Below are 27,043 nucleotides of genomic sequence, written 5' to 3'. Positions count from 1 at the left end.
TGTAAGTTGCGTGTGACCTTGGACTAGTTCCTGAGCTCACATACAATTTACAGAAAGTTTTTAAAAAATGATTTGATGTTTTAAATCAAATCAAAACCAATTGTAGAAAATAGAAAACATTAATAAATAGAAAAACCAGAGAGAGAGAGAGAGCCTACCTGGGGCACTTACCTGACGCCACCAACCGGCCCAGCACTGCAGCTGGCCGGCCCAGCCCACCACCACCTCCTCCCTGTCGCCTTCCTCCTCGTGCCAGTAGGCAGAGGAGGGACACCGCGACGCCGCCGAGCTCGCCACGCCACCACCCTGCCTGGCTGCCTCCTCCTCTCCCTGGGCGTCTCCTGCAGCTCCACGCCACCCCCTGCCCCTCCCCTCACTCTCTGCTCTCCCCCCCTCCTCTGGCTCTCGCTTTCTCGCAGCGCCGAGCAACCCAGAGAGCCGCCGCAGTGCGCCGACGAGCACCAGCATGGCCACCGGCCACCCCACGCTGCACCGACGCGCCCAGAAGCTCCGCCACTTTGTCCTCGACCTCCTCACCGAGCCACGCCCCGTCGGATGCCCTCGAACGCCGGCCACGCCGTCTTCTTCAACCACGGTTCGCCGAGATCGCCGGCAACGCCATGACGCCGTCCGTGCTTCCCCGAGCCCACTCTGACGCCCCCTACAACCGCAGTGAGCCACTACGCCGAACCCCTCTCTCCCCGTGCTCTATTTCCCTCCGTAGCCGCCGTTTCCACCGCACCCGAGAGCTTCTCGCCGCCGGCCATGGCGTAGCCGTGGCCACAGCCACCGCAGCTCGTTCCTGAGCGTGTCCCTGTGTTCAGTACTTCCCCAGGAGCACGCAGCACCCACCAGTTCCTCCCGTAGTGCACTATAGCGTCGAACTGGTCGGCGCCCGAACTCCGGCTGCCGCGAAAGCGGACACCGCCGTCGATTTAGGTCGTCTTCGGCGACCCCTCTAGCACCAGCCGACGCGGACGAGGCCTAGGGTTCCAACGGTGCCATCCGCGCCCTGAACCGTGGCCCATGCTGCGTTCCCAGACCGCGCCGCCGTCTCGGGCCTCGCCGGCGTCATGTCGCCGGTGGGTTTTACCCATTTGACAATGTGGGCCCCGCCCCTGGTCAAACCTAGATTAGGAGTTAATCTAATATTTATTTATTTAGTTAGGTTAATTACACTGACATGCGGGACCTACTGTCAGGTTTGACCGGACCGTGCCCCGTTGACCGCTGACGTCACACTGACGTTAGGCTGACGCAGTAAGTCATTTTCTGGATTTAAAATAATTCAGGAAATTCCAGAAAATAGCAAAAACTTCTAAAATTCATATAAAATCAACCGTAGCTCAGAATAAAATAAATTATATATGAAAAATGATCAGAAAAATCCAATCTATGCATCTGTACCATTTTGATGCATGTTAGAACAACTTAAAGCTGCTGTATACAACAATTTGAATTAATGGGATTTGAAATGTCATATATGGAGTTTGAATTTGAATCTTGGATTCAAACCAACTTCATTTAACCTGCTGCTAGTTGCATTAGCTCAAAACATAGCATATTGCCATGTCATGATCATGCATCATATTGTGCATTGCATTGATTGTGCTTCTTCTTTGTTTGTCGGTGTTTGTCCCCTCCCAGTAAGACGTGTACCGACGATGTGATCGTTGACACCAATGAAGAAATATACTATCTTCAGAAGTGCCAGGCAAGCAAAACCCCCTTGTTCATTCCGATACAACCCCACTCTCTCGCTCCTGCTCTCTTTTACTGCATTAGGACAACAACGATTCATCTGTTACTTGTTGCGGTAGCTGAACCCCTTTATCCTCTACATGACCTGTCATTGCCACAGTAAATAGATGAAACCCACTAGTATGAGTAGGAGTTGTTTGAGCCATGTTGTGCCTACTCATTCATGTTTGTTTGTCATGCCTCCTATTGCTTAGAGTTGAGTTAGGTCTGATTCATCGGGGATGAATCAGAGGTGTGTGAACATGTCCTACTGTGTGTGAGCTAAGTGGTGAACACGATTTGGTAAAGGTAGCGGTGAGAGGCCATGTAGGAGTACATGGTGGGTTGTCTCATTGAAGCCGTCCTTAGGAACTGAGTTCTGTGTTTGTGATCCACGATTCAGCTACTACCATACATTGGGCCCTGAAATATGACCCCGCTCGACTTCTTATTCACCCAAGTCCTCTGTCTAGGAGTTGCAAGTAGTTTCTGGTGTTTGTAGCTTACTGGAGGCCGTGGACAGCGCTGACCATAGGCGTGGGCTATGATGCGGTGGGTACGTGGCCGGGTATACCGGGCACCCGTTAGGTGTCTCGGAACCCTGTTCACATCATTTGGGGCTGTGAGCGAAACCCCGGCCGGATCTCCTCATGGATGGAACCCGAATAGGCGATAAACCTGGACTAGAGACTTGAGTGTTTAGGTAGGTCGTGGTCTACACCCACGTCGGCTTTCGCTTGAAGTCTGCTGAGCACATGTCGTGTGCAGACGCTAAGTGGTGGAAACATGCATGAAGAAGTACACCCCTGCAGGGTAAACATCATCTATTCGAATAGCCGTGTCCGCGGTAAAGGACTTCTGGGTTGCTTATATCAGTTCATAGACAAGTGAAAGTGGATACCCTAAAATACGCAATATAAGCATGAGTGCTATGGATGGCGTTCTCGTAGGGTGACAGAGCGGATCCATAGTGGTGTATTGATATGGTGAATATGTGGACTCGTGTGCGCCACCTCAAAAGAGTTACTTGCAGTCGTAGTTCAGGATAGCCACCGAGTCAATGCTGGCTTGCTGCAGTTAAACCCCCACCATCCCTTTGTTGATAATGATGCATATGTACTTAGTTCTGATGTAAGTCTTACTAGGTACATTTGTACTCACGTTTGCCTATTTTATGTTTTTGCAGAGAGACTTCAGTCTCGCTAGTAGTACCGCGTGGACTTCGACGTTTAGCTTGTTACCTCAGCTACGATCTTGTGCCCTCGGCAGGATCTGGTAGATAGTCAGGCTTCTCAGCCTTTTCCATTTATAGATGTCTGTACTCAGACATGTTAAGCTTCCGCTTGTGCTTGAATTGTTGCTCTGAATGTTGGGTCATGAGACCCATGATTGTAATATCTTGCTCCTCGGAGCCTATTGAATAAAATACTTGAGTTGTAGAGTCATGTTGTGATGCCATGTTGTATTTGCACATATCGAGCATATTGTGTGTATGTTATTGAAATGCTTGGTATGTGTGGGATCTGATTATCTAGTTGTTTATCCTTGGTAGCCTCTCTTACCGGGAAATGTCTCCTAGTGTTTCCACTGAGCCTTGGTAGCTTGCTACTGCTCCAGAACACTTAGGCTGGCCGGCATGTTTCCTTCTTCGTTCCTGTGTCTGTCCCTTCGAGGAAATGTCACGCGATGTCTACCGGAGTCCTGTTAGGCTGCTACAGCCCGGTTCACCGGAGTCCTGCTAGCCCAGTGCTACAGCCTGGATTCACTCGCTGATGACCGACACGTTCGATGCCGGGTCATGGATGCCTGTCCCTGTAAGTTTGTGCCACTTTGGGTTTACGACTATCCATGTTAGCCCGGGCTCCTTATCATATGGATGCTAGCGACACTATCATATACGTGTGCCAAAAGGCGCAAACGGTCCCGGGCAAAGGTAAGGCGACACCCGTGGGAATACCGTGCATGAGGCCGCAAAGTGATATGAGGTGTTACATGCTAGATCGATGTGGTATTGAGTCGGGGTCCTGACAAGTGGCAAGCTAATATTTAAAAATTTGATTCAAATCAACTTGGTAAGGTAGACGTGGATGCTCGTTCTCCCAAAATTTGAACGAACCGTTAAACATCCTCTGCTCGGTGGAATTCGCCCGAGCAAATAATGGGAGACACGATATTACCATCCTATGTTGGACACCCATCAATTGGCCCATTGAACATCGAGGGTAGGTTCGTAACTTCATCCAAGCGCGCCTTCTCCTCGACCGAAATGACATGTGCCGAATAATTCATAAACCATGGTCGGCAAAACACGCTCTCCTAGCCCGAAATAGCTCGCGCCCACTATTTCAAAACAGGCTCTCCTCGCCCAAAATCGCTCACGCCCACTATATTTCAAAACACGCCCTCCTCGCCCGAAATCGCTCCCGCCCACTATTTGGGGAGAAGCAAAGTTACTCTACTATCCCCGACCCTCAGTACACAGACCCAAGCTGAGAAGCCTAAAGGAAGGGGTAGAACTGTAACTCACCTCACATTTCAGACAAATGCGTCCGTAAGACATGGTTCCGCTCCCCTCCCAATCCCCCCCCCATTCATACCTCGTGGGCGCCAAATCACCTTCTCCCCGGAAGCTCCCTTCTGCCGAGCCGCGAAACCTCAACCCCTCCTCCATGGCGCCCCCCACCGCACCAATTTCACAGCTGCCCTCCTCCCTAATGCCGGAGACGCTGTCCATTTGCCGTCGTGCACTTGGCCATGTGCCTCTTATTCCGTGCTGCTGGAGCTGCCTCGATGACGGCCGTGTAAACCGTACCGGAGCTGACTCACCCCCGCCGTTGTTCACGGCGCCGGAGCGGCTCCAACTTCGGATCTGTCCAGAGTCCTGGCGCTACTTCCCCGTAACCGTCGACCATCACGACATCATTGTTTCCCTGCCGCCGGTCGCCACCACAACCGCGCCGGCCTCACCGACTTGGTAGCTGGACCTGCCTACTTCACCATGCCGCCAGATAGGCTGCACCCTCATCTCAAATCACTTTATTTAGGCGTCAGTTGTCTGAATTTTTATTCTGGGCTAATCGATTCCCAATGGGAAGAAGCACCCCTCGAGGCGGCGGAGCTCCTAGGCTGCCGGTTGGCTGGTGTCTAACGTAAGGGTGCGAGGCCGCAAGTTCACCGTAGAAGCAGCACTTAGATGGCTATCTTAGAGTTGCATGGGTTGAAGGTACTGCCGCCACCGGATCTGGATGACGGGGAGTCTTTGTGGATTGGCCCGGGGGCGGCGCAACCACGGTAGTGCGGTGGGGTGGGGAGCAGGGTTTTGGCTAGGGCCACGAACGGCGGAGGTAGGCTGCTCTGCTGTTGGTTGCTGGCTCTTCGGGGAAGATTCTGAACAATGTCAGCCGGGAGGCACAAGACGGCCATCAAGCCATCTGGTGTAGATCGGATAGTACCAAAATAAAATAAAATCTTGTGACCCCAATTTAGTCTTCAGTCAACAAACATGTGACCACTCTCGTACCTTGTTGTTGATCTCTTAGTGTATTTCTTCAGATCAAAGAGATGTGTCATTCTTAAAATTATGCGTTATCTGCACTTTAGCCACACCGTCTTTAGACTCACCGCAGCTGCTCCAACAAGGGAAGCATACACCAGAAGGGAGCTATAGTCCCCACTCAACATTTCCCTGCATCGAATGCGCGTGCCCGACATGGACAGCCACAACAACTGCAGTGTCGGAGTAAATGACCACGGGTAGCCTAGTCGGCTCCCTTTGGCCCTTCGAAAAAATAACAGGCTGATCAAGCCTTCAAGCACCCAAGGCATGGGGCCGCCTTCCCCCGGTCGGCTAACTTGCAGGCCGACTATCGAAAGGCGGCCCAGCCCTAAAACTCTCATGGAGGAGGCTACAATAAGGCCGACTCCGAAGAAGCCGGCCATGAGGAGACCGACTCCAAGAAGTCGGCCCCCGGCAGGCGGCCGAGATCATACCCTCAAAGTCTGCACCCCCATAACGATGACGGGATGGGGCGTGGCAACAGTGAAGTCTGCCACCCCCGAAACCCGGAGCACGCATGGCCACAGTGCGCCGTACGGGGCAGCCATCACCCGTCCGGTGTGGCACTGTTGCCATGCTAACCATGACGCCACCCACGGCAGGCTGTCAGTACGGCCCGCAGGCGGCGGGCCCCTTCAGTCAGAGAGACGCCCGAAGGCGGTCCTACTTCCCCCAGTCGACCTGAGATGCAGTCGGCTCCCAATAGCCGGCTTGCTCCCCTCCTTGAAGCACGCGCGCCATTAAGGAGACAAGACGAGGTAAAGCTACAGTGAGAGCCCGCTATGCGGCGGCACTATAGCCATGCTTACCTCGATGAAGCCCTCGTCATCAAGGGTGAGGCAACAGTAACCAGCCCCCGACAAGACCCCCAAGTGGTGGGGCCAGCCTGTCGGCCAAGAGGCCGGCAGCCGGCGGGACCCACCAGTCGGCGGGCCCCCGCGGTTGGCGGAGAAGCCGGCGACCGTAGACACTGACGGCTAGGGCCCATGCCCAGCTGGATTACCATTGTACCCCTGGGGGGAAGGCCTATATAAACCCCCCAAGGCACCCATGCAAAGGGTTGATCTCAGATAGTTTTAGACACTACACTAAGGAGAGAAGAGAGCTAGCCTTTCCCTTCTTCCTCCCCACACCGAACAACTCAAGGAGCCTCTTGTAGCCACTTGTTGATCTAGTGATCATGCGGAGACCCCGCAAAGCAGGACTATGGGTGTTATCTCCACGGAGAGCCCCAAACCTGGGTAAGATCCGCCGGCATACACGTCTTCGCCTTATCCCGTTTCCAGGCACCGGCAATGTCTTACTGGCTCCCACAATGATAAGCCACCCGTTGGCATATGTTGCACCTACCACCCGACATTTGGCGCCCACCGTGGGGCCAAGTGCACCGTCGTCCGGAGAGCTGCTCTAGACGAGAACCCTTTTCCTTCCCAGCGAGCGTAGCCAGTCCGGCACGCCCGATGGTGCTTGCCTCGACGCGCTGCAAGGCGTCGAAGACGCTTGCGCAGCGAGCTGCCTCGCCGATCTTCTTGGCGAGGCCCGCATCTCCGACGAGCCCGCATCCGACACGGGCACAGGTTGCCCCGAGAGCCGCCTCGTCGACCTCCTCGACCAACTCCATGTCTCCAGTGAGCCTACTGCGGATTTGGAGTCGGTTGGCTCCATCAACCCGATGCTTGTCGACTTCGACACGCCATCGCTTGACGCTTTCCCCACCAACGTGATAATCTTCGACGACCCTCTTCCTCGAGCCGACAGCGGCAGCAACACCGTCACCGAGGTGCTAGTCATCAGCCACGGCGCCACCTCTGGCGAGAACACCCGTGACGCCTTGCAAGCGGCGCTGCACGACTTGTCTGCCCCCATCCCGGCCGACGCTGACGCCGAGACACTGGAGGCACGCCGCCTCGCCCTCCTTGCGGAGGGCCAGAGGATAGCCTCCATGAGACGCCTCACTAAGGCTCACCAGCGCGAAGTTGACCCTGCCGCCTTTGGTATGCCGCCTCCTGAAGGGCCGAGCCAAGCCGGCGTCGTCAAGAAGCGTGGCGCGGCCATCGCCAACATGCTGGGAGCAAAACGCCCAGTCTACGCCAAGCCCCTCGTGAACCTACGCGCTGCCCAGGCGGCCGTAGACGAGCTGAATGGATTGGGAGCTAACGAGCTCCCTTACATGACCAGACGCATCCAGCAGTTGATCGACGCAGCCGCAGAGCGGCATGAAGCCAACGCCCGCGCTGGAAGTCCTCCCCCACGCCGAGAGCACGACGCGACATCCCGGATGCCGACTGTCGGCGGCGCCCATGCAAGATAAGAAAAGAGCAGGCCGCTAGCCGTAGTCGGACTTGAATCACCATCGAGCACGACGCAGAAGGCCACCCATGAGCTGTGGAACGACGAGGCAACCCGCCTCCTCCTTCGCCTCGTGGGGAGAGATATCCCACCCCACCGCCTGTCATGCATCCGACTCTCAGCGGCCGACTGTGCCACCGAGGAGTCGGCGAGAATGACGCCCGCCACCGGATCGACCGCCTAGCGCGATCCCTGGCGCTAGAAGAATAAGATGATGTGGGTCCGCCCTGCTTCGGTCCCCGCATCCGCGACGAGCCCTTCCCCAAAGGGTTCTCTCTCCCAAGAGACACGCCCAAGTACAACGACTCCGTGAAGCCGGAAGATTGGCTGATCGATTACTCCACCGCAGTTTGCATAGCAAGCGGCAACAGGCGTGTTGCCGTGAAGTACGTCCCCCTCATGCTCCAAGGCACGGCTCGCACCTGGCTCAATAGCCTCAAGCCCTACAGCGTCAACAGCTGGCTAGACTTCACGGAAGTCTTTATCCGCAACTTCACCAGCACATATACGCGGCCCCCCAAGCCTCGCCAGCTCTCCCTATGTGTTCAAGGGCCCAATGAATCAACACGCGACTACCTCACGCGTTGGGCCGAGCTCCGCAATTCCTGCGAGGGGGGCACGAGGTTCAAGCCATAGAATACTTCACCGCCGGGTGCTGAGAGGGCACCCTCCTCAAGCACTGACTCCTCTGCGACGAGCCGACTACCCTCGACGAGCTGCTGATCATAGTAGACAAGTACGCTACGGCCGACTCTTCAATGAAAACTGAGCTCCGAGTAGACGCCTCCGGAAAGATACTAGCTCCGGCTCCCAAGACGCCGGCTGGAGAATACAGCCGACACCCATACCAGAGCGACCACAAGCGCAAGGCCCCTATGCCGCCTTCCACCAGTCGGCAGGTGGCCACAGTCGAAGACGAACAGCCTGAAGGGCGGCCCGCGCCCAAGAAGTAGAAGGGCGGCAGGCCGGCTTGGCAGCCAGCTTTCTCCTATGAGCAAACCCTTGATGCCCCCTGCAAGTTCCACAGCGGCGCGAAGCTGTCCAACCACATGACTCGGAAATGCCATTGGCTCATACGAATCTCCAAGGGTGAAGGGCTGGTGCCGCCTCCGCCTGCTGGCCAGCCACCTACGGCTCCTCAGCAGCCGGCCGCTCAGCCAGCGGTCGGAGCTATTCAAGACGAGTTCCCCGATGAGCATGCCGCCTACATCGTCTTTACAAGCCAGACTGAAGACCAGCGCAGCCGGCGCCGCCAACAGCAAGAAGTTAACACGGTCGCCTCCAACAACCCCGAGTTCATGCACTGGTTAGAGAGGCCTATCAGCTGGAGCCAGGCCGATCACCCAGAGGTGATGCCATCTCCTGGCTCCTACGCATTGGTTTTGGACGCCACCCTCGCGACAGAAAGGCGAGCTGCCCGCTTCTCCCGCGTGCTGATAGACGGCGGGAGCAGCATCAACATAATGTACCATGATACCATGGAGAAGCTGAACATCAAGACGAAGCAGCTCATGCCAAGTCGGACTGTGTTCCATGGCATTGTACCCGGCCTATCCTGCTCACCGATCGGCAAGATCAAGATGGATGTCCTCTTTGGGGGCAAGGATCATTTCCGTCGAGAAGCAATATGGTTTGAAGTAGAGAGTCCTTACCATGCATTGCTTGGCCGACCTGCTCTGGCCAAGTTCATGGTTGTACCCCACTACGCCTACCTCAAGATGAAGATGCCGAGTTCCAAGGGCATCATCACCATAGCCGGAGACTACAAGAAGTCTTCTGAGTGTGCGGCAGCTAGCAGCCGGCTGGCCGAGTCCCTCGTGATCACTGAAGAGAGAAAGATGCTGGATCGATTCGTGGCCATGGCCGGCAAGCAGCCAGCTCTGTCCCCTGACCCCAAGGAGTCTGATGCTCAAGGTTCTTTCTAGCCGGCCAAAGAAATAAAAAAGATACCTCTGGACCCAGAGCACCCGGAGAGGTTTGTCGCCATTGGAGCCAACTTGGACAGCAAATAGGAAGGCGAGCTCGTCGATTTCCGCCGTGAGAGTCGGGATATCTTCGCATGGTCCCCCAAGGACATGCCGGGTGTTCCGAAGGATTTCACCGAGCAAAAATTACACATCCGAAAAGATGCAAAACCAGTCAAGCAACCCCTTCGCCGACTATCGGAGGAAAAGAGAAGGATTGTAGGAGAAGAGATAGCCCGGCTTTTGGCAGCCGGCTTCATTATGGAGGTGCTTTTTCCAGAGTGGCTTGCCAACCCGGTCCTTGTGTTGAAGAAGAATAACAAGTGGCGTATGTGTATAGATTACACCAGCCTCAACAAAGCCTGCCCCAAAGATCCATTTGCCTTACCTCGAATCGATCAAGTGATAGACTCCACAGCCGGATGCGAGTTGTTGAGTTTTTTGGATGCCTACTCAGGCTACCACTATATAAAGTTGGATCCGGCTGACCGCCTGAAGACCGCCTTCATCACACCGTTCAGAGCTTTCTGCTACCTGACTATGACATTCGGCTTGAGAAATGCCGGTGCCACTTTTCAGCATTGCATGCAGAAATGCCTCCTCAAGCAACTCGGCAGAAATGCCCACGTCTATGTAGACGATGTCGTGGTGAAGATGGAGAAGCGTGGCACCTTGCTGGAAGACCTCAAGGAGACATTTCAAAATTTGCGTCGGTTTCAGATCAAGCTCAACCCCGAGAAATGCGTGTTCGGTGTACCAGCCGGCCAGCTTCTAGGCTTCCTGGTCTCCGAACGCGACATCGAATGCAACCCAATGAAGATCAAGGCCATAGAGAGAATGAAGATTCCTACCAAGCTATGAGACGTCCAAAAGTTCATCGGATGACTGGCATCCTTGAACCGCTTCATCAGCTGTCGGTGTACTAGAATAGGGGTACCCTAGTACCCCGAACTTGTGCACGGGCAGTTGCAGCACCCCGCGGCAAAGGCTTGCCGGGCGAACGCCAAGATCCCCCAGGGTTCCCTTGGAGCCATCCAAGAACAAAGTATTTAAGCCAAGGAGACAAGGCCCCGGCAAGAGGAGCTTGCCGGGAAGGCCAACCAAGGCACTCCAAGGAACTTGTCGCGACGCGCCACGCGCTCCGGCAAGGCAACAAGGCCCCGGCAAGAGGAGCTTGCCGGGAAGACTAAACAAGGTACACCGAGGCCCGGTGAGCGACGAGCTTCTGGACCCGGCGAGATAACAGCAGCGGCAAGGCGCTTGCCGCGGCAGGAGGCCACTCTGCGCCCACGCTCCAGCGCATCCACCAACGTGTCGCTCTGGGGGCCTCTCCGGGCGCGTGTGGTGGGAGGCTGTGCAGCCAGCGGTGCGCAGTGGCATGCGAAGCTGACAAGATCGCCATCGTGGCGAACGGTGGCGCCCCTAACGGTCCTTTTCTGCACTGTTCGGGCGACTCAGACGGGCATTTAATGCCCTTGTCCCCTGCCGTCAGGGTTAGGTAGGGTGCACTGTACAAGCAACTGTATCAACTACCTCGCTTTTTACGTTTTTACCCTCCTCTGCGTTGCCACCTGTCGGTGACCCCTTTAGCGTATAAAAGGAGGCCCATGCGCAACGTAGAGGGGGTTCGGAGGTTCGGACAGTTCGCTTCGATTCATTCGTAGCCCAGAAAACATCACACTCTCTCGCTCGAGAGCAAGAACACCAGATAATACAACCAGACAAGCAGCAATAGGAGTGTTATCTCTCCGGAGAGCTCCGAAGCTGGGTAAACTGCTCGTGTGCCTCGCCTCGATCTGCTCTTCGTGCGACCTCCGCCCCCCGCTGAACCGAAAGGGGCCCGGTCCGCCGGCCCCATAGGTGTTCGTGGATCAGTTTCCCCGACATCTTTGGCGCGCCAGGTAGGGGGTGTTGAGATTGTGTGAACCAGATCCGGCGTTCACACGAGCTAGATCTTTATTCCCTTTATCAACATGCCATCGAAGAAGAAGACTTCGGCGGCAGCCACTCCATCCACGTCACTCCCGCCACCGTTGGAGCAAACGAGTGGTGGGATGGACGCCGACGGAAGAAAGGACGTCGACGAGGAAGCTCATGATGCCGCCAGGTCCAAGAACAAGGCTGCACAAACCTCGGCGACTGTACATGTTCCACGCCACTCTCAGGAGGCGCAAGATCAACATCGTCATGGCACTAGCAGTGCCATACGCATGATAGCCCAAGACCAAGCTGGTGGATCTCGGGCCGCTCAAGACCAGCATGCACGCCAGCGTGCTAGCACGAGCGGGGCACGGTCGCCTGGACGGGATACTGCTCCTTCTAACATAGTTAGAAGTTCGAGCACGTCCCGCTCCTCGCGCCGTCCGCCACTGCCACCCATCACTCCAGCAGAAGCTTTGGCGCGAGCTCAACTTCTCCTAGATTACCCTCCGACGTCAGACAAGATCGGCGAATGGAGGGCCACCATTCAGAGTCTCATCGGCTACGCCAACGGCGACACTCCACGGCGGCCGAGCGCGTCGCCGTCGCGGCAAGGTTGCCGGACGCGAGCCGGTGGCGACGAAACGGGCGGAGGTGCGACTACCATGCAATCACCGCCCCGAAGGCCAAGATCACCGACTCGCCGGATCCACCTCGACAGCGACTCCACTGCATCGTCAGATCCACGAGCTCGTCGCGATCAGCGCCAAGTTCTTCATGATCGACAACAAGAAGACGCTTGAACCCGCATCGAGCACCGAAGAGAAGCGCGACATCAATCCGACAAGCGCGCTGGGCCCTCTGTTGACATGCATGCGCCAGGGGAACCAGGCGATCTGCCGTACGCGGTAGGTTGTCCTGCGTTCACTCGTGAGCTGCGGCAAGTCCAGTGGCCCAGTACAAAGAACTTCAAGCCAGACGTACCGGAGAAGTACGACGGCAAGACGCATCCGTCAGAGTTCCTCAGCATCTACACCATTGTGGTGCAAGCTGCCGGGGGACGAGATGACAAGATCCTTGCCAACTACTTCCCGCTGGTGCTCAAGCCCAACGTCAGATCCTGGCTCATGCACTTGCCGGACAACTCCATATCCTCTTGGGCTGATCTGTGCCATCAGTTTGTCGGCGCCTTTACCGGCGGACACAAGCCTCATGGCCAGGAGAGTGATCTTCATCTGCTCGCCCAGAAGGAAGGAGAGCCCCTGCACAAGTACATTCAGAGATTCAGTAGTGTGCAGCACAACATCCCAGACGTCCACCCTGCTGCGGTGATCAGCGCGTTCCATCAGAACATGCGGAACCACAGGATGTGGGAGGAAATGGCGATGTGCAAGATCAGGGACGTCAGTGAGTTATATGCACTGGCCGACAAGTGTGCGCATGCTGACAAATGGAGGAGACTCCCCGGAGAAAATATAGGAGCGGGGAGATCTGACAGCGAAGATGCTGCCCCGACAAGGAAAAACCGGTGGTCGAACAATAGAAGGAGGAAAGGCAAAGAAGTGCTAGTTGCCGAGCAGTCCGGCAACGGTGGTAGCGCCAAGGAAGCCAAAGCCGGTGACTCCGGCAAGGAGGTTGCCGCGGAGGTGGCGGTCACCGACAAGCAGGACGGCACCAACAAGCAGTATTGCAAGATTCACCGCACCAAGGGCCATGATCTTCAGAACTGTAAAAGGGTCGAGCAACTTGTTGAGCAACAGAAAGCTGAATACGAGCGGCGCGACAAGGAGAAGGCCCAGGAAGGAGCTGGTGGATCCGGCAAGAAATGTCCCGGCCGAGGAGGACGCCGCGGCAAGGCCAAGCAGCGGCAAGGAGACAGACCTCCCCGTGGCCGCGACAAGGATGAAGATGATAACGAAGACGAAGATATGGATGATGAGGAGACTGATGAGCAGGAGTTCCAGAAAGCCACAGAGGTCCTGTGCGTTGACGGTGGTGCTTCTCTACATGCCTCGCACCGCCAGCTCAAGCAGTGGGTGCGGGAAGTTAATGCAGCAGAACCACCCGTCGAGTCACGCAAGCCTCTGAAATGGTCCGGCACGCCTATCATCTTTGATATTGAGGACCACCCGGATCGCATAACTGCGGTCGGGTGCTTGCCGATGTTGGTTTCACCAACCATCCGCAACCTCAAGGTCACTAAGATGCTAGTTGATGGTGGGGCCGGCTTGAACCTGATCTCCTCCGCGGTGCTCCAAAAACTCCAGATCCCTGACAGCGAGCTCGAAGAGACCGGCACATTTCAAGGAATCAACCCGGGAAGGAGCAAGCCAAAGGGAAAGATCACGTTGCCGGTAACATTTGGCAGCGAGCTAAACTTCAGGACTGAGAGGGTCACGTTTGACGTTGCCGACTTTCCATTACCTTACAATGGAATCCTTGGCCGTCCGGCACTCGCCAAGTTCATGGCAGCCTCTCACTATGCGTACAATGTACTGAAAATGCCAGGCCCAATAAGTGTCATCGTTGTCCCTGGCGACAAGAAGGATGCTCTTATCTGTGCCGACAAGATCTACCGGGAAGCCGCAGCCGCAGCAGAGCGCAAGATACTTGCCGCTGAAGCTCCCGGGGGGAAGAAGAAGACCAAGTCCGGCAAGAGCTCTGATGCCCACTCCGGCAAGCGCACCTCTTCGGAGTGCTGCGCTATCGTCGAGGACGCACCATCGAGCTCCACCGGCAAGTGTAAGAAGGCAATGGCAGCTCCACCTGAGACCAAGAAGGTGTCTGCCAAGGAGGATGGCACTGGTGGTACCTTCACCATCAGCGCCACTCTTGACCCCAAATAGGAAAGCGCGCTCGTTGCTTTCTTGCGGGCGAATGTCGACGTGTTTGCGTGGCAACCGTCTGATATCCCCGGTGTTCCCATGAAAGTAATTGAGCACCACCTTGCCGTCTGTCCTCATGCGCGGCCCGTCAAGCAGAGAGTCAGGAAGCAGGCAGTAGAGCACCAAGAATTCATCGCAGAAGAAATCAAGAAGTTGGAAGCAGCAGGACTTGTCAGAGGAGTACTCCATCCCACGTGGTTGGCCAATCCTGTTGTTGTGCGCAAAGCTAACGGGAAATGGAGACTTTGTATTGACTTCACTGATGTTAATAAAGCTTGTCCCAAAGACCCATTTCCCTTGCCGCGTATTGACCAGATTGTTGACTCCACAGCCGGATGTGATTTGCTTTCATTTCTTGATGCATACTCAGGATACCATCAGATCTTCATGGCAGAAGAAGATGAAGAGAAAACCGCGTTTATCACCCCGTGTGGCACGTACTGCTTTGTACGGATGCCTTTCGGTTTGAAGATCAACCTCAAGCTTAACCCCGAGAAGTGCATGTTTGGAGTCCCTTCCGGCAAGCTTCTCGGGTTCTTCATGTCTCAGCGGGGAATTGAAGCCAATCCCGACAAGATCAAAGCCATCGAGCAGATCGAAGCACCAAAGCGCGTCAAGGATGTATGAAGACTTGCCGGTTGCGTAGCTGCTCTCAGCAGGTTTATCTCCAGATCTGCTGAGCGCGCCCTGCCATTTTTTAAAATTTTGAAAAAGGCAGGTCCAATGAAATGGACTCCGGAAGCGGAGGCTGCGCTGCAGGACTTGAAGAGATACCTGTCCTCCACTCCAACGCTTGTCGCACCTAAGCCGCAAGAGAAGTTGCTGCTGTATATAGCGGCAACCAATCAAGTGGTTAGTGTTGCGTTAGTGGCGGAGAGGGAGGCGGATGATGAGCCAGCAACCACGGCAGATCCGTCCAGCGACAAGCAGGGGGCTTCGTCGACAAGCTCCGGTCCGGACAAACATGGGTTTGCGCAGGAACATGATAAGATGCCAAGGAGAATGGTGCAGCGCCCAGTTTACTTTGTCAGTTCTCTTCTGCAGGGGGCTAGATCAAGGTACTCTGGTGTGCAGAAGTTGCTTTTCGGCCTCCTCATGGCCTCGAGAAAGCTGCGCCATTACTTCCAAGCACATGAGATCACAGTCGTCACTCGCTTTCCGCTGAAGAGGATACTGCAAAATCCAGAAGCAACAGGCAGGATTGTCGAATGGGCGCTGGAACTGTCAAGCTTTGGCCTCAAGTTTGAGAGCACCTCAACTATCCCAAGCAGAGCATTGGCAGAGTTCATAGCAGAATGGACGCCAACCCCAGATGAAGAAATTCCAGAAACAAGCATCCCCGTCAAAGAGGCAAGCAAAGAGTGGCTGATGTACTTTGATGGTGCCTTCTCGCTGCAAGGCGCCGGTGCAGGCGTGCTGCTTGTCGCACCCACTGGAGAGCACCTCAAGTACGTAGTCCAGATGCACTTTCCCAAAGAGCAAGCAACCAACAATACTGCAGAGTATGAAGGATTACTTGCCGGTCTCAAAATCGCAGCAGACCTTGGGATCAAGAAGCTCATTGTCAGGGGTGACTCACAGCTTGTCGTCCGACAAGTGAACAAGAACTACCAGAGTCCGTTGATGGAAGCGTATGTTGATGAAGTGAGGAAGCTAGAAGAGCACTTTGACGGCCTACAAATGGAGCATATCCCAAGAACACAGAATGATATTGCTGATGGCCTGTCAAAGTGCGCCGCACTAAAGTTACCTGTGGAACCAGGGATCTTTGTGCTTAAGTTGACTCAACCATCCGTAACGCCCTCAACTGGACAAAGCAAGAAGAGGAAGTTGGTTTCCGGCGACTACTTTCCGGCAGAGCTCCCCGAAGCCGCCGCCAAGAAAGTCCCCAAGATCAACACCAAGGATGCTGAGGGGCAGTCTGCTCCGGCAAGCCTTATGGTTTGTTCCATTGAAGCAGACGCTCCCGACAAGTTTTGCTCCGGCAAGCTTGCCGGGGAACATCAAGCTCCGGCAGGGCCGCAAGTCCTTGCCGTAGAAGCGGATGTTCCCGCAGCAGCAGATGTGCATTTAGTCCTTGTTGTCGAGCCACAAGCTCCAGCATGGGCACAGCAGATTGTCCATTTCCTTCAAACAGGAGAACTTCCCGAAGAGCAAGAAGAAGCGGAAAGAGTAGCCCGGCAGTCAAGTATGTACCAGTTTGTCGATAGCATACTGTACAGAGGAAGACTCAACGGTGTGAAATTGAAGTGTATTCAGCGGGAAGATGGACAAAAGCTGTTGGCGGAGATACATTGAGGCATATGTGGCCACCACATTGGCGCAAGAGCACTTGCCGGCAAAGCTTTCCGGCAAGGTTTCTTTTGGCCGACAGCCCTCCAGGATGCAACTGCACAAGTAACCAAGTGTGAAGCGTGCCAGTTCCACTCCAAATAGATACACCAGCCAGCTCAAGCTCTCCAGACGATCCCTTTATCCTGGCCATTTTCGGTCTGGGGGCTCGATATCCTCGGCCCCTTCCCCCGAGCTGTCGGGGGCTTTGAGTACTTGTATGTCACAATCGACAAGTTCACAAAGTGGCCGGAAGTGCAGCCATTGAGGAAGGTGACAGCACAGTCAGCAGTCAAGTTCTTCAGGTCGATTGTTTGCCATTTTCGGGATCCCTAACAGGATCATCACCGATAACGGCACGCAATTCACGAGCCGCACCTTCATGCAGTACGTCCAAGACCTTGGCTCCAAGGTCTGCTTCACTTCTGTTGCTCATCCGAGAAGCAACGGTCAAGCAGAGAGGGCAAATGCTGAAGTGCTGCGCGGGCTCAAGACCAGAACTTTCGACAGGCTGCACAGGTGCGGAAGGAACTGGATCGAGGAGCTGCCGGTGGTTCTTTGGTCGATCAGAACGACGCCAAATCGAGCCACTGGCCAGACACCTTTCGCTCTGGTCTATGGAGCAGAGGCAGTTCTCCCCACGGAACTCGTATACGGATCACCTCGAGTGCTCGCTTATGATGAGCTTGAGAAAGAACAGCTGCGGCAAGACGACGCGCTGCTCCTTGAGGAAGATCGTCTTCAGGCTGCTGTACGAGCTGCTCGATACCAGCAAGCTTTGCGCCGCTATCATAGCCGCAAAGTTAAAGCTAGAAGCTTCAAGGAAGGCGACCTAGTTCTTCGGCACGTTCAGTCCGCCAAGAATTCCAACAAGTTGACGCCGAAGTGGGAAGGCCCTTATCGGGTGAGACGAGTCACAAGGCCTGGCGCTGTCCGCCTTGAGACCGAAGATGGCATTCCGGTGAGCAACTCCTGGAACATAGAACATCTTCGTAAGTTTTTCCCATAAGGCGCGGTTGCCGGAACCCGTTCCGGCAACCACCTTTTGTACAAGTCTTGCCGCTGTTGCATGTAATCCTTTGTACAAAGCCGGGCGCAGATCCCGTGCATAAGTAAAACCCCATGTGCTCCGCACAGCTTGTCCATTTCATGCGTTAGTTCCTTTCTTGCATGCGATTATCTGATGCTTTGTGCAGCACCTACATCCGGTAAGCAGTAACAAGCCGAAGAGCTCCATATTATTATTTTCTCTTCTTTCTTTTTCTTTTAAAGGAAAAGAAGGTTCTCTCGCACACAAGTTAGTCGGGGGGGAAGGAGAAGATTGTGGTATGGGCCAGGTGTTGTTCAAGCAAAGACTTGCCTTACCGGGAAGAAAATGACAGAAAAGCTAAGTTGCCAAAGTTTGAGCAATCACTTTTTAAAATTTTTGAGTTATCTTCCTCGAACGACCCTGCTTTGTATGGAAAACCTGTGCGTGGAGGAACCAACTCGTGGCTAGTTGCGCCCTTACTTTGTTTCGAGTCCGCTCAACAGCTTAAGCGTGCTGCATCTAGCCGCAACAAGGTTTCTTGTCGGAAGCAGCGCCGCCAGCAGGCTGCTGAAGTTCCGCACTCAGCGCTCGCGGCTCGGGCGCCTGCGCCGACAAGTTCCCTAGAAGCGTAGAGTAAAAACATACAATGGAAGGAATCTAGTGGAGGAAATAACATAGCAATTGATAACAGAAATAAAGTTATATTACAAGATAACTTGTCGCAGCTCTAACAGACTGTTTTCATAACATGATTAACAGCGACAAGGGAAAAGAAGAAATGGGCGGCCTAATCTACGCGTCCACCCTCGACTCTCTTGATCTCGCTCACCTTGTCCACAATGGGTGCGACAAGGGCCTTGAGTGCATCCAGATCGGCGTCAGGCGGCAAGGACCTGAGGACGTTGGTGAAGCTGAGGCCTGGATTGCGGAAGGCTACCTTCATCAGCACCTTCTGGAGAACCCCGGCGTAGATTTTGCGCGACTCGTCGGCCAGCTGCTTCGGGATCCTCTCCCGGAGCCGCTGGAGTGCCGTCGCCACGCCCTTGAAGAACAGGCTGAGCTTGGCGCTGGGTTGAAGACTCTCGTCGGAAGGATACCCAAAGTCCTCCATCCCCAGCTGCGCCAGCTCCTCGTTGATGACTGTGGCAATGTTCACCAGACCCTCGGTCCAGTGCTCCACTGTGTCTCTGAACGAGTTCTGGGTAACTGCAATGCTCTCCAGCAGCACCGCGTCAGCCTTGACCTTCTCCGACAAGGTCTTCTCCCGCTCCTTGGCGGCCTCCAGCGTCTGCGTCAGCGTGGCCAGCTTCAGCTCCAGGTCTGCTTTGGAATCCTTGGCGGCGCTGAGCTCCTTGCCCCTCTCAGCGAGAAGGCCTTGCAACTCACCATGGGCGGCAGCATCCTTCTCACGCTCACGCTTGAGCGCGGCAAGCTCCTCGCCGCTCTTCCCAATATCGGCCTCCAGCTGCGCCACCTTCTCCTCTAGCTCTTTCTTGGCAGCCTCTGTAGTTGCCGCGGCGTCCTTTGCCTCCTTGAGCGCCCCGCCAAGTGCCCGCTCACGCTCGGCGAGCTCTTCCTCGTAGCTGTCGAGGTTGGCCTTCCGCTGCACTAGTTCACCTTCCCGCGTGGACTGCTTCTCGGCAGCCAGCCTTTGTTCCTCCTCAGCCTCGGCCTTCTCGAGAAGAAAGGCCGTGCGCTCCACGTCGACTCGCTCCCGCTCCTGCGCCAGGGACTGGAGAGCTTCTTGATTTTGGCCCCGGAGCTCCTCCGCGCGCTTCTCCATGTCAACTCCCGCCTTCGTGACAAGCGCTTCCCGGGAAGCCAGCTTGGCTTGCCGGGTGCGGTAGAGTGACAGCAGCTTCCGCAGCAGCTGCTCCTCCTCAGGCTCGCCACTGCTGCTACCGGGCGTGTCAAGCAATGACAGTCCAGCAGAGGCGAGCACCTCCCCCTCAAAAGTCTCCCCCTTGACCGGCGCCCTGGAGCTCGACGCCCAGGGTAGCTTGATGAAGATATTGTCACCGGCCTTCAAGTAGGCGCCGGGCTGGGGCTCCTCGGAGCCCGGCTCCGCAGAATCAGCAGAGGGTTCGGCGGTCGGCGCAGCGCCCGGCGCTCCTGCGGCCTCAGGGTCGTCAGTGCGATCGCCCGACCCCTCGCCAGCTTCCGCAGCAGCAGCCCCGGCGGCCTCCTCGCCGGCGGTCCCATCAGCACCGGCACCTTCCTCGCCGGCGCCCTCTGTCTCCATTGGCTCAGCCGTAGATGGGTCTGAAGAACGAAGAAGGAAGGAAAATCAATCAAAAATCCAAGAAAGGAAAAATGGAAGAAGCAGAACCCAAGGGAAAGTTTCTGGGCAAGTGGATTACCTGCGCCAAGATCTTCAGTTGTGGCCTCGGTCGCCGCAGGATCAGCAGTGCCGTCCCTTGCCGAAGAGTCCCCCCTTGCCGGAGAGCGCTCCCTTGCCGGGGACTCCTCCCTTGGCGGCGCAGTCGAAGCAGGTGGCACTTAGGGACCGGCCTCCGGGCGCTCCTGATGAGGCTGCTCTGCTCCTGCATAAGTCAACAAGCAAGATATCAACAAAGGAAAAAGCACTCAAGCGCGCCCGGCAGCAGAAGGCTAAACTATGAACTTACACTGGGGGCTGCGCTGGGGGCTGCTCTGAGGGGTGATTGCCGGGTCCGTCAAGGTGGTCTCGGGCCCACCTCCTGCCGACACGATGGGGTCATCCTCGATGACGATCACCGCGGCCTTGGCCCTCTTCGCCGCTCTCTGGGCCAGTGTTCTGAAAAGAAAGGAGTCCAGATTGGAGCAAGTCAGATACAAGATATAAACAGCAAGATTGAAGGATTATAAGAGCACCAAAGAAACTCACTCTTCTTCCTCCTCGTCGGAGCTGAGCGCGGAAAGATCGAAGTTCGGCCGTCCTCCGGTGCGGCGAGGTGGAAGAGTAGGATCCCTTGCCCGCTTGGCAGGGGCGGTGGCAGTGGCCCGGGAAGATCCCGCTCCAATTGCCGTTGTTGCTTGAGGTGCTCCCGCGGCAACATTGCTTGCCGCGGTAGAGCGCGTCTCGCGGCTCGGTGGCTGTGGAGCCGGCTGCCGCCCCGCTGCGTCCCCGGCCCTGCGAAGGCGCCTCCTTGGCGGGGCCGGGGGCTCCGCCTGCGGCAAGTTCTCTAAAGGCTCAGCCTCCTCCTCGCCGGCCTTGCTCGACTTGGCTTCGGAACCGGCAGGCTCCTCCTCGCCCATGAACTCCGCGCGTTCGGCAAGGTTTGCCGCCTCTGCAGCCTCCGCCTCCTCCACAGTAAACCCAAACACACCCGCAGCAGCTGCGGCCGCAGCCTCTTCTGCCCTAGTAGCGATGAGCTGCATCTCCTCGTCGGTGGTGTCACGGGTGAGGCTCTTCTGCTCGTCAGCGCGGACTGGCACTTCCTCCAAGGTGTCGAAGAACGCTCGCACAACGTCATCCGCAGGCTCTTGCCAAGTTGGGACGATGCCGTGTGAATCGCACAACGGCATCATGGCGCGGATCCGGTCAAGCGAAGAGTTATTGCACAAAGGAACTACGCCCCTCGGCAGTGTGAATGGGTGCTGGGGGTCGCGTTTGAATAACTCCAAGAGCATTGCGTCCAACTCCAAGACGGTGAAGTTGTAGTTGAGGCCCGGCCGCAGCCTCATGATGTCCGCTGAATTCTTGAATTCCCAGGCGGGCCTCCCCCTCTCCTGCAGGGGGGCAATGCGGCGGCAGAGGAAATCTGCCCCGACAGCACCTACGGTGAGCCCGGCAAGCCTGAGGCGAAGAATCCTAGTGATGGCGATCTTCAGCCTCTCGTCTTCCGGGGCCACGTTGCTCCAGTCATTGCCGCGCACTATTGGAGTTTGGCGCAAGGCGGTGAAGGGCTGCGGATTCTCCTCAACGATCCAGCACCACTCCGCTCTCCACTCCTCCCACTTGTTGCGGAGCTCACCCTCCAAGTACGCATCTTTCCTGCCGACTCTCGAGACCCAGGCAATCCCTCCGGCAAGCGGCTCTCCTCTCTCTACCTGAGGTATGAAGTAGTGGCGGAAAAGGGCTACACTAGGGTGGACTCCGACAAAGTTTTCACACAAGTGTGCGAAAACTGCCATGGTCAGGACAGCATTGGGGGTGAAGTCAAGGAGGCGGAAGCCATATGTGTTCATAATATCACAGAAGAACTCCAAGAAGGGCGGGCAGAGCCCGCAATAGAAGAATAGAGGGAAGAACGGGTACCCGTTTGAAGCCAACTCCGAGGCAGCGGCTGGGAGTACCCTCGTGCGCGGATGCGCACGCGTCTCCGTCGCCCAAAAGAGGTAGAAGTACTCCCTCAGCTCCTGCACGCCGAGCTGGGGGGTGAAGATCGCCCGCTCCTTCCGCGGCGCCACGAGCTGCTGCGCCTCAGCCGACTTCACACCCTTTCCCTTGTCGGCTTTCGGGGTCATGGCGGAGGTGGTGGGAAGGTCGATGGCGTGGTGATGCTGGTGGCAATGGGGGGCGGAGCGCTGCTCTCTCGGCTTCGAGAAGAAGGGGGGAGCGGCGGAGTTTGTGAGAAAGGAGTAGCAGCAACCAGCGAGGGGGAACGAACTGCCTCTGTTTCCTCTGCTTATAAAGAGGGACGGGGTGGACGTTTCGGCCTTCCACTTAAACAACCACCCACGATCTCTCCCACGATGCCGCATTCAACGCATGCCGTTATGGGAGAGCGCGGTGGATACGGAACAAGATTTGGCGCGGCCCAGCCCGCGTGTGCCCGTGCCCTGTCTTGGGCCTGGCCCAACAGCGCTCGGCACCGCGTCTGGCCCAGGCCCGGGGGCTCCTGTCGGTGTACTAGAATAGGGGTACCCTAGTACCCCGAACTTGTGCATGGGCAGTTGCAGCACCCCGCGGCAAAGGCTTGCCGGGCGAACGCCAAGATCCCCCAAGGTTCCCTTGGAGCCATCCAAGAACAAAGTACTTAAGCCAAGGAGACAAGGCCCCGGCGAGAGGAGCTTGCCGGGAAGGCCAACCAAGGCACTCCAAGGAACTTGCCGCGACGCGCCACACGCTCCAGCAAGGCAACAAGGCCCCGGCAAGAGGAGCTTGCCGGGAAGACAAAACAAGGTACACCGAGGCCCGGTGAGCGACGAGCTTCTGGACCCAGCGAGATAACAGCAGCGGCAAGGCGCTTGCCGCGGCAGGCTGCCACTCTGCGCCCACGCTCCAGCGCATCCACCAACTTGTCGCTCTGGGGGCCTCTCCGGGCACGCGTGGCGGGAGGCTGTGCAGCCAGCGGTGCGCAGTGGCATGCAAAGCTGACAAGATCGCCATCGTGGCGAACGGTGGCGCCCCTAACGGTCCTTTTCTGCACTGTTCGGGCGACTCAGACAGGCATTTAATGCCCTTGTCCCCTGCCGTCAGGGTTAGGTAGGGTGCACTATACAAGCAACTATATCAACTACCTTGCTTTTTATGTTTTTACCCTCCTCTGCGTTGCCACCTGTCGGTGACCCCTTTAGCGTATAAAAGGAGGCCCATGCGCAACGTAGAGGGGGTTCGGAGGTTCGGACAGTTTGCTTCGATTCATTCGTAGCCCAGAAAACATCACACTCTCTCGCTCGAGAGCAAGAACACCAGATAATACAACCAGACAAGCAGCAGTAGGAGTGTTATCTCTCCGGAGAGCTCCTAAGCTGGGTAAACTGCTCGTGTGCCTCGCCTCGATCTGCTCTTCGTGCGACCTCCGCCCCCCGCCGAACCAAAAGGGGCCCGGTCCGCCGGCCCCATAGGTGTTCGTGGATCAGTTTCCCCGACATCAGCTGGCTCGGAGAGAAAGCTCTCCCCCTCTACCGACTCATGAAGAAGTCCACTCACTTTGAGTGGAATGACCAAGCAGATCAAGCTTTCCACGAGCTAAAGAAGATGCTGACCACACCGCCCGTCTTGGCAGCACCGACTGAGAAAGAGCCCATGCTCCTTTACATTGCTGCCACTAGCCGGGTGGTCAGCACCGTTATCGTGGTTCAGTGCCCAGAAGAAGGCCGAGCTCTGCTAGTCCAAAGGCCGGTGTATTATTTGAGCGAAGTACTGTCCACTTCAAAGCAGAACTACCCGCACTACCAGAAGATGTGCTATGGTGTGTACTTCACCGCCAAGAAACTCAAGCCCTACTTCCAAGAGCACCCCATCATGGTCGTATGTACTGCCCCGCTCGCCGAGATCATAGGCAGCCGGGATGCATCCGGCCGGGTGGCAAAATGGGCCATTGTGCTGGCTCCTTACACAATCTTCTACCAGCCTCGCACCGCCATCAAGTCCCAGGCATTGGCCGACTTCCTTGTCGACTGGGCCGAGACCCAGTACCTGCTGCCGGCCCCCGACTCCACCCATTGGCGGATGCACTTTGATGGATCCAAGATGCGCACCGGCTTGGGAGTCGGCATCGTCCTCACCTCTCCCAAGGGCGACAAACTCAGATAAATTCATTTTGCCGCCTCCAACAATGTGGCTGAGTACGAGGCGCTCATACACGGGCTCCGGCTAGCCAAAGAACTCGGCATCCGCCGGATCCTATGTTATGGTGACTCGGACTTGGCAGTCCAGCAATCATCCAGCGACTGGGACGCCAAGGACGCAAACATGGCAAGCTACCGCTTCCTCGTCCAGCAAATCAGCGGATATTCTGAAGGGTGCGAGTTCCTCCACGTGCCACGGGCCGACAACGAGCAAGCAGATGCCCTGGCATGAATAGGCTCCACCCGACAAGCTATACCAACCGGTGTCTCTCTCCAACTCCTCCTCAAGCCGTCTGTCAAGTGATGTCTACTACACAACCTTCTTCTTGTAGACGTTGTTAGGCCTGCAAGTGCACAAGTTTGTAGGACAGTAGCAAATTTCCCTCAAGTGGATGACCTAAGGTTTATCAATCCGTAGGAGGCGTAGGATGAAGATGGTCTCTCTCAAACAACCCTGCAACCAAATAACAAAGATTCTCTTGTGTCCCCAACACACCCAATACAATGGTAAATTGTATAGGTGCACTAGTTCGGTGAAGAGATGAAGATACAAGTGCAAAATAGACAGTAGATATGGGTTTTTGTAATCTGAAATAATAAAAACAGCAAGGTAGCGAGCGATAAAAGTGAGGTAAACGGTATTGCAATGATAGGAAACAAGGCCTAGGGTTCATACTTTCACTAGTGCAAGTTCTCTCAACAATAATAACATAGATAGATCATATAACAAGCCCTCAACATGCAACAAAGAGTCACTCCAAAGACACTAATAGCAGAGAACAAACGTAGAGATTATGGTAGGGTACGAAACCACCTCAAAGTTATCCTTTCTGTTCTATCTATTCAAGAGTTCGTAGTAAAATAACATAAAGCTATTCTTTCCGCTCAATCCATCATAGAGTTCATACTAGAATAACACCTTAAGACACAAGTCAACCAAAACCCTAATGTCACCTAGATACTCCATTGTCACCTCAAGTATCCGTGGGCATGATTATACGATATGCGTCACACAATCTCAGATTCATCCAACCAACATAAAAGTACTTCAAAGAGTGCCCCAAAGTTTCTATCGGAGAGTCAAGAACGTGTGCCAACCCCTATGCATAGGTTCATGGGTGGAACCCGCAAGTTGGTCACCAAAACATACATCAAGTGGCACATGATATCCCATTGTCACCACAGATAATCACGGCAAGACATACATCAAGTGTTCTCATAAAGACTCAATCCGATAAGATAACTTCAAAGGGGAAACTCAATTCATCACAAGAGAGTAGAGGGGGAGAAACATCATAAGATCCAACTACAATAGCAAAGCTTGGGATACATAAAGATCGTGCCATAGAGGGAACACGAGAGAGAGAGAGAGAGAGAGAGAGAGAGAGATCAAACACATAGCTACTGGTACATACCCTCAGCCCCGAGGGTGAACTACTCCCTCCTCGTCATGGATAGCACCGGGATGATGAAGATGGCCTCCAGTGATGGGATCCCCCTCCGGCAGGGTCCCGGAACAGGGCCCCGATTGGTTTTTGCTGGCTACAGAGGCTTGCGGCGGCGGAACTCCTGATCTATCTTATGTTCTGGAAGTTTTAGGGTACGTAGGTATATATGGGTGCAGGGGGTACGTCGGAGGAGCTATGGGGGCCCCACGAGGCAAGGGGCGCGCCCAGGGGGGAGGGCGCGCCCCCCACCCTCGTGAGCACCTCCCGTATCTCCTGACGTGCACTCCAAGTCCATCGGGTGGCTTTCCTTCCAAAAATAACTTCTCCAGTTGATTTCATTCTGTTTTGACTCCGTCTGATATTCCTTTTCCTCGAAACACTAAAATAGGCATAAAACAGCAAATCTGGGTTGGGCCTCCGGTTAATAGGTTAGTCCCAAAAATAATATAAAAGTGGATAATAAAGCCCAATATTGCCTAAAACAGTAGATAAAGTAGCATGGAGTAATCAAAAATTATAGATACGTTGGAGACGTATCAAGCATCGCCAAGCTTAATTCCTGCTCGTCCTCGAGTAGGTAAATGATAAAAAAGAATTTTTGATGCGGAGTGATACTTTGGTATAATTTCAATGTAAATCTTCTTAATTGTGGTATGAATATTCAGATCCGAAAGATTCAAGACAAAAGTTCATATTGACATAAAAGTAATAATACTTCAAGCATATTAATCAAAGCGATCATGTTTTCTCAAAATAGCATGGCAAAAGAAAGTTCATCCCTACAAAATCATATAGTTAGGCTATGCTTCATTTTCATCACACAAAGATGTTCCCAACTTCTATACCCCCGATGACAAGCCAAGCAATTGTTTCATACTTAAATAATCTCAATCTTTTTCAACCTTCACACAATACATGAGCGCGAGCCATGGATATAGCACTATGGGGGAATAGAATATGATGATGGGGATTGTGTGGAGAAGACAAAAAAGGAGAAAGTCTCACATTGACGAGGATAATCAACGGGCTATGGAGATGCCCATCAATTGATGTCAACATGAGGAGTAGGGATTGCCATGCAACGGATGCACTAGAGCTATGAATTCTCAACAAAAGAAAACTAGTGGGTGTGCATCCAACTCGCTTGCTCATGAAGGCCTAGGGCATTTGAGGAAGCCCATCGTAGGAATATACAAGCCAAGTTCTATAATGAAAAATTCCCACTAGTATGAAAAAGACAAGTTATGAGACTCACTATATGAAAAACATGGTGCTACTTTGAAGCACAATATATGAGACTCACTACATGAAGAACGAGGTGC

Source organism: Triticum dicoccoides, chromosome 3B, assembly GCF_002162155.2.
Source record: "Triticum dicoccoides isolate Atlit2015 ecotype Zavitan chromosome 3B, WEW_v2.0, whole genome shotgun sequence".
In the NCBI taxonomy this organism is placed as follows: Eukaryota; Viridiplantae; Streptophyta; class Magnoliopsida; order Poales; family Poaceae; genus Triticum; species Triticum dicoccoides.
Note: the sequence above shows the minus strand (reverse complement) of the source record.